The following is an 8,665-nucleotide window of genomic DNA, read 5'->3' as shown; positions in this document are numbered from 1 at the left end:
GGTCTTTCTACGGAGGAGCAACGTTTGGGGCTCTAAAGACTTGTTCTTGTTCGGTTCGGGAGCAGCTAGGGAAGGCACGCGTCACATTGTATGTAACCTAATTTATGCTAATTGACTATGTGGCAATTAATTTGGATTCTGGCTTTATGGTTTTTCCGCATGAATTATATTATTGTATTATTCATAACCTAACAATGGTATCACGAGCCTCTAATTAATTCCATAATCAATTATAGTTAACATGGATTAAATTTTATAAATTTGCAATGAATTAAAGGGGTGATTAATTTCGTGGATGTAATTGATTGCAAATTCGTGCCATTATTTGATTATATGTTCGTAGGATTTTTCAGCAGTTTTGTCAATAATGGTCGAAATCTTATGTTTTTATAGTGAATTTCGCATGTAAACGACGTTTTAAAATTTTGACAAAAATCATATATTTAGCCGAATCCTGAATTCTCAAATTCGAAGCACAACTATGACTTTTCGGAGGTTTTAGTTTTTCGAATGCAAAATTTGTAATTTTTATGATGTTAAATTAAATATTTGCGAATCTTGTATGTAAATCTTGAATCTATGATTGACCTACTGTATATGTTTAACAATTTTAAGGTCTAATTTTGTTAATTATACAACATAATTTGTAAGTATAATTAATTCGTTGAATTTCAAATAATTTAGAATTTGTTTTGAATTTCATAATTAATTGATAATTTAATTAGGATCCTATGATTAAAAACCACCATAAAATTTGTTAAATTTGAAAAGTTTTAAAATTTTATGACCTAGATTTTAATCCCTAAAAAAATATGTAATCGGAAATTAATTTGAATAATAAATTTTCGATTTTTTCGCCTAAATTTAGTGAAATTAATATGAATTATTAATTTGTCGTTAAATTTAAATATAAAAGTTTTGAATTTTATAAATCGTTCACAAACTTGCACGCACGAAGCAATGGAAGCTAAGTATTACCCTTAAGACCATAGTTATCAAACACCTTGGTTTGGTGTTTAGGAGAGAGAAGTGAATAAAAAATAATAAAAGAGGTAGAGAGATGAGTGAGAAAGTTAGAGAGATAATGAAACCAAAAAAAAATTGGTGTTCATGAACACCAAATGGAAAACCAAAGTCTTGCTTGGAGATATTGATATGTGTCATATGGGGACCAAAATTATTGGTTATCTATTTTTTTTAATAAATTGCAATGTGATTGATGACATAGATTTGTTGTGTTAAAAATAAATAACTATTGCAAATTTACAATGTCCATAAAATAAAAATATTACAACTCAAAAAAAAAAATTATAAATATCTTTATTTTTTTATGTTCTACAAATAGACACTAATATTGATCCACTTTAGATCACAAAAAAAAATCTTTATTTTCTTCTCTATTGTTTAATTTTTTTGTTGTTGACAAAAACTTAAACAATGGCTAACAACAAATTTTTAGTTGTTTAATAAATATGCACTCTAGTAATCTACTATGATCCAACACAATATGAGGAACAACAACCAGAACCTTCAACTAGTACAAGGCTAAGGTAAAATAGGACGAACACCGATGAACCTTTTGAATATTCCTCAAACCGCGCATTGCAAGTTTATCAACATGTATGGCCAATAGAGCTCGAGTGTGTGATCATGAAGTACACAAATCTCTCAAGGAAGACCTTATTGAAAATGTATGGTAAAAATGTAGACAAACTAGTGATTCATTAGTTATATGTTAGTAGTATGCAATACCCCTTATTTAAGGGTTGTAATGATCGAGTTTTTAGGTAACAGGCTAGTTAAGTTTATTATTAATATAAATTATATACGTTAACAAGTGAAGTTTTACTTAGTTTAATTTTTAAATATTTTAAATTAAATATTTATTAGCCGATTATAAAATTTAATTAATAAACAATTAATATGTCACTAACTTAGTTAATAACGATTAATTATGCCACTAATAATTTGATTATATATACTTATCCATAACAATATCATGAGATATAAATGTAGGTGGGGTATGGATGATGTAGGAGAGATATGAATTTTTGGTGTTTGATAAATGTTGTTAAATGATGTTGGTGTTGAGTTTGGTGTTGGGGAGAAAGAAATGGAAATATATTATATTTTATTAGGTTGAAAACTAAAACCAAGGTGTTTGATAACTATGCTCTAAGGGGTGTTGCAACAGTATGGGCGTGCGAGGACGAGCAAGGGAGCTCGTCGCCCACGCGGTGCTAGGCAAACAGCAACCACGAACGTGCACACAAGGCCTCGGCCAGCGCTGTGCACGTCGCGTGCAGTGAGCGATGAGGCGAAGGGCGAAGGGGGCATGGCAAGGCAAGCACAGCGAGCACTGCTCGCGCCAGCCCCTGCGATGGCTGTGCTCGACGACCAGCAACAAGCAGGCCATGGGCGCTGCACTTGTGCACGCGGCCCATGGGCGTTGCTGTGTGGCTTGCTTGGGCGAGGCGTGGGCTTCAACCTACGGCCTTGCCTTGGAACGTTGGGTAGTTTGTTTGATTTTTGGTTGAGCGTCGATTTTAATTAAATTTCATAATTTTAATTTTTCTCAGAATTTAATTTTGATTAATTTAATTATTATAAATTTTTTTATACTAATTATATTAATAAATTAAAACCTTGGTAAAATTATAATTAATTAATTTTAATCAACTGAAAATAATATAAAGGGATTTAAAATTATTTTATTAAATTTTTATTAAATTTGTAAGTTTCCGGTTGGACTAGGAAATACAATTTTATGTTTGAAATTTGTAAAGCATGTAAATTCTTGGTTTTAGTGGGAGCTTTTAGTCATTAAACTCTTGATTAAGTCTTTATTCCTTTAAGGTCAAAACAACTCGATTAGAACTAATAAGGTTGAATAATTTGTAGATTGTTGGAACCTTTGATTAGTTGCTGCAAATGTTTATGTGATGCATGATTTTTCTACTAACTTGCTATGTGGGCCATTCATTGATAAATGAATGGATGAATGGTATACTGTAAATGTATTATTTTGCAGGTTATGGAAAGTGACTAGTATGGCCCAAATAGGATAGTAAATATGGTCTGCGTACCATTAGTTTGAATGTAAAATTGGTCTTATGCACCAAAGTTTTTATCTAAATATGGTATGCGTACCATCAAATAGTTGTAATTAGTTTTAATTATAGCATATCCTATTTGAAGAAAATGGCGCCTCCCATGGTGAAATTCAAGACGGAGTTTCCAATCCATTTTCAAGACGGAGTTTGAAGTTGAAGCTTCAAGATGAAGTCGGGTCATACTAGATCACATTTAAATCTTATGCATGCTTTAAGTTATTTATTGCTTTAAATATGTCTTAATAATGCATGAGATTATGGCTTGATTATGTTGCATGATTAAGGATTTTAGTTCACTTAAAATCTAACCAACATAGTAAGAGCTTTAAGTTCCAAACTTTAAAAATTGAGTTAAAAGGTGTCATTCCAAAATAACGCTTACTTGGATAACCTTTACATCAATCTAAGTAATAGTTTTACGCCATAGCGAGGTGTTACTTGTTGATTCTAAAGGGGTAAGGTACACAAATAATTGTGAGTACATGTTAGTTTTGGTAAAACTCAACGATATAAGTAAGGAGTCATTTTATGTCGTGGCAAATGGGATAGGTTTATCTAATAAGTTCTTAGACGTACCTATCAACCAAGAGTAGTTTCTAGACCATTAGCAAAGGATTTGCTTACCTAAAATATTTTAGAATTGAGTCAGAATACATAATGTGCTTAATTCTTCAATGATTTAAGGATCTTGGATTCATTTTATTCACACCTGTTAGAACACAAAAACCTGAATAAAATGCTTAGTAAATATTGAATTATGCATGCATGCTAGAATTTAAGTTTATTAAGAGAAAATATGAATGGTTATTTATTTGTTTATTCTTTTCAATTATAGTTTTAATTATGGCAAACAACAATTCATTCAACATCCGATAAATTCTCGAAAAGGAGAAGTTGAGCGGGAAAAACTTCCTTGACTGGCAGAGGAACTTTCAAATAGTTCTTATGCAGGAAGAAAAGGAGTATGTCCTGGAAGAGGCGATGCCCGTAGCCGCGGGCGAAGGGTTCACTCAGGCAGCCCTCAATCGTTGAATTGATGCCAACAAGGATGTAAAATGTCTAATGCTTGCAACCATGAGTGCAAATCTACAGAAAACGTTCATCAACTCAGATGCTTTCATGATCATCAGTGAGTTGAAGAACATGTTCCAAGATCTAGCTCGAGTCGAAAGATTCGAGACTCATAGGAAAATTCTTGACACCAAGCTCAAGAAGGGCGAGCCCGTAAGTTCACATGTTCTCAAGATGATTGGATTAATTGAGAATATGACTTGAGAACATGAGTCGGCTGGATCAGCAGTTCTCTCAAGAAATGGTTGTAGACACCATCTCAATTCTCTTCATAGCGGGTTTGATTAGTTGAAGCTGAACTACAGCATGAATAGTCTGGAAAAAACGCTCACTGAGCTTCACGGTATGTTGAAGACCGCTGAAAAGGCGCTCAAAAGTGATAAGCAAGATGTGCTTATGGTGCGTGGGGGCAAGTTTAAGAAATATGGGAAGAAGAGGAATGCTAAGAAAGGTGGCAAGAAGGCCAGCCCAACTAAGCAAACTGACGGCACCAAGTCCGAAAAGAAGAAGGTGAGACAACCCACTTCTGAGTCTGAATGCTTCTACTGTAAGAAGAATGGGCATTGGAAGAGAGATTGCTTGAAGCTAAAGGAAGATCAGAAGAACGGAACTGTTGTTCCATCTTCAGGTATTTCCGTTACAGAATGTATACTTGCAAATTCAACTTCTTGGGTATAAGATACAGGTTGTGGCTCACACTTATGTTCTAATTCATAGGGACTAAGAAGAAGTAGAAGGTTAAGCAAGGGTGAAGTCGACCTACGAGTGGGAGATGAAGCAAGGATTGCTGCATTAGCTGTAGGAACTTATTATTTGTCGTTTCCCTCTGGCTAGTTTTGGAACTGGAAGAGTGTTTCCAAGTTCCAAGTCTTACTAAAAACATCATTTCTGTTTCTTGCTTAGATGCTAAGGGATTTAGCTTTTTGATAAAAGACAATAGTTGCTCGTTTTATTTTCAAGAGATGTTTTATGGATCTGCTAGATTAGTAAATGGACTTTATGTGCTAGATCACTACAAACAAGTTTATAACATAAATACCAAAAAGGCCAAAAAGAATGATTCAGATCTCACTTATCTGTGGCATTATCGATTAGGCTATATTAACATGAAACGCATAGAAAAACTTCAAAAGGAAGGAATTCTAGAACCATTTGACTTAGAGGATTATGGTAAATGCGAATCATGCTTACTTGGAAAAATGACAAAGAAACCTTTCTCTAAAGCTGGAGAAAGAGCAACTGATCTATTGGGTTTAATCCATACAGATGTATGTGGACCAATGAGTTCAAATGCTAGAGGTGGTTTCAGCTAGTTTATCACTTTCACTGATGACTTCAGTAGATATGGTTATGTTTACATAATGAAGCATAAGTCTGAATCCTTTGACAAATTCAAGGAATTTCAGAGTGAAGTAGAGAATCAACTAGGCAAGCAGATTAAAGCACTGCGGCCTGATAGAGGCGGTGAATATCTGAGCTATGAATTTGATGACCATCTGAAAGATTGTGGAATCTTATCAGAATTGACTCCTCCCGGAACACCTCAATGGAACGGTGTGTCAGAACGGAGGAACAGGACCTTGCTAGACGTGGTTCGATCAATGATGGGTCAGGCCGAACTTCCAATAGAATTTTGGGGACATGTACTAAACACAGCTGCACTCACACTAAATAGAGCTCCGTCTAAAGCTGTAAAAAAGACTCCATATGAGTTATGGTTTGGAAAGACTCCAAATGTGTCTTTTCTCAAGATTTGGGGTTGTGAAGTATACGTCAAACCCTAAGACAAACTTCAACCAAAATCTAACAAATGTATCCTTGTGGGCTACCCAAAGGAAACAAAGGGGTATTACTTCTATAATACATTTGAGAACAATGTGTTTTGTTGCTCGAGATGGTATCTTTTTGGAAAGAGATCACATTTCCCAAATGACGAGTGGGAGAAAAGTTGACCTCGAGGAAATTCGAGTCGAACAACGTAACAAACTCTAGAGAATGCTCAAGATGTCATTCAGGTTGAAACTCAGAGATCTTTAGAAGTATCTGGTGAGAATCAAGTACCAACTAGAAATGTAACCCCGCGTAGATTGCAGAGTTATAGGTCTCAACCAGAAACATACATACGTATTTTGACGAATGAGAGCCATGAAATTCTATTGCTGGAAAGCGATGAACCTGCGACTTACAAAGAAGCTATGACGAGCCCTAGCTCCAAGCAATGGCAAGAAGCCATGCCATCTGAATTAGACTCCATGTCTGAAAACATGGTTTGGGATTTGGTCGATTTTTCAGATGGATACCAAGCCATAGGAAGAAAATGGGTTTTCAAACTGAAAAGGGACAAGGATGGGAAACTAGAAGTTTTCAAAGCTAGATTGGTTGCAAAAGGATACAGGCAAGTCCACGGTGTGGATTGTGATGAAACCTTTTCACCAGTTGCAATGCTAAAGTCTATTATGATAATGTTAGCAATCTCTGATTATTACGATTACGAAATATGGCAGATAGATGTCAAAACCGCTTTCTTAAACGGCGTTTTAATAGAAACTGTGTTTATGACACAGCCTGAGGGTTTTGAAGATCCAAAGAATGCTAAAAAGGTATGCAAGCTTAAGAAATCCATTTATGGATTGAAGCAAGCATCAAGGAGCTAAAATATACGTTTTGATGAAGCAGTCAGTGACTTTGGCTTCGTCAAGAACACAGACGAATCTTGTGTATACAAGAAAGTCAGTGGGAGCAAAACTGCTTTTCTAGTATTATATGTCGACGACATATTACTTATCGAAAATGACATTCCTATTTTGAACTCTGTCAAGATTTGGCTAGGGAAATGTATTTCGATGAAGGATCTAGGAGAAGCACAGTACATACTGGGCATCAAGATCTACAGAGATAGATCTAAAAGGATGATTGGACTTAGTCAAAGAACTTATATCAATAAGGTGCTTGAAAGGTTCAATATGGTTGACTCCAAGCGAGGCTACCTACCCATGTCTAATGGAATGAATCTAAGCAAGACTCATTACCCCAAAACACTGGATGAGCGTAGACGTATGAGTAAGATTCCATATGCATCATTGATTGGTTCAATAATGTACGCTATGATATGTACACGCCCGAATGTTGCGTACGCACTCAGTGCGACGAGCAGATACCAGTCAGACCCAGGAGAGGCGCATTGGACTGCTGCCAAGAATATTCTAAAGTACCTGAAAAGGTACAAAGATGATTTCCTGGTCTATGGTGGAGATGATGAATTAACTGTTAAAGGATATACGAACGCAAGTTTTTCCATACCGACAAAGATGATTTCAAATCACAGTCTAGGTTTGTCTTCTGCCTCAACGGAGGTGCAGTAAGTTGGAAAAGTTCTAAACAAAGCACCATTGCGGATTCTACAACTGAAGCAAAGTACATTGCTGCACATGAAGAAGTAAAAGGAGCTATTTTGCTAAGGAAGTTCATATGTGAACTTGGTGTAGTCCCCTCAATTAAAGGACCAATAGCTCTATATTGTGACGATAACGGAGCTATTGCACAGGCAAAGGAGCCTAGACACCACTAGAAAGTCAAGCATGTACTTTGTAGATTTTATCTTCTACGAGAGTTCGTGGAAAGAAAAGGAGTCGAGATAAGCAAGATTGAAACTGACGACAACATCTCAGATCCATTAACTAAACCTCTGCCGCAAGAGAAGCACAACTCGCACACTGCAACTATGGGAATCAAGCATGTTGGAGAATGGCTTTGATAAATGTTTTAAAGTTTTAGAGTTTAATACTTTGTAAAACATTTTAATTAACCATTCATATAAATGAATAGAATTAATTTTTCCATTTAATTTTGTGGTTTATTAAATGATGAGTCCTTTCAATTTGACAATATATGAAATGTGACTATGAAATGTCTATCAAGTGAACTTGAATGTCAAAAGTTGAAAATGGTCCCTGGTCGGAAGTTTTCTATAAAGGTGGACGCATAGAAAACTCTAGACGATCAGAATGCAAGATGACTAGTAGTTCTGTTTCTTGAACTATGTGGACATGGCATTGTCGCAATCATTTGCATAGATACTTACTTGAGAAGATTAGTATCGGAGAGACCTATGAAACTTTACTTTAAGAGATGAAAATCTGTCATAAGTAAATTTCATTACATTATTAGACACTAGTCATCAATACCTGAGTGATTTGAGATTACTTGTTTGAGAACTGGTTACTTTGACGTTGTCAAGCGTCGCACCGTAAAAGGAGACTATAACGGCAACGCTCAGGTAATCATCAGGTCTCGGGGCATCGAGGCTGATCCTTCAAAAATCAAGGCCATCCTAGACATGAAACTGCCAGCGAATGAGAAATAAATTTGGGGGTTTCTTGGCAAGTTACAATACATCAGTAGATTCATTTCAAAAGTCACCATGATTTGTGAGCCAGTGTTTCGAAAACTCCGCAAGAGTGAGCCCAAGGTATGGGACGAAG

The sequence above is a fragment of the Spinacia oleracea genome, chromosome 6, assembly GCF_020520425.1.
Source record: "Spinacia oleracea cultivar Varoflay chromosome 6, BTI_SOV_V1, whole genome shotgun sequence".
Classification (NCBI taxonomy): Eukaryota; Viridiplantae; Streptophyta; class Magnoliopsida; order Caryophyllales; family Amaranthaceae; genus Spinacia; species Spinacia oleracea.
The sequence above is the reverse complement of the archived record's forward strand: the minus strand, read 5'-3'. Positions refer to the sequence as shown.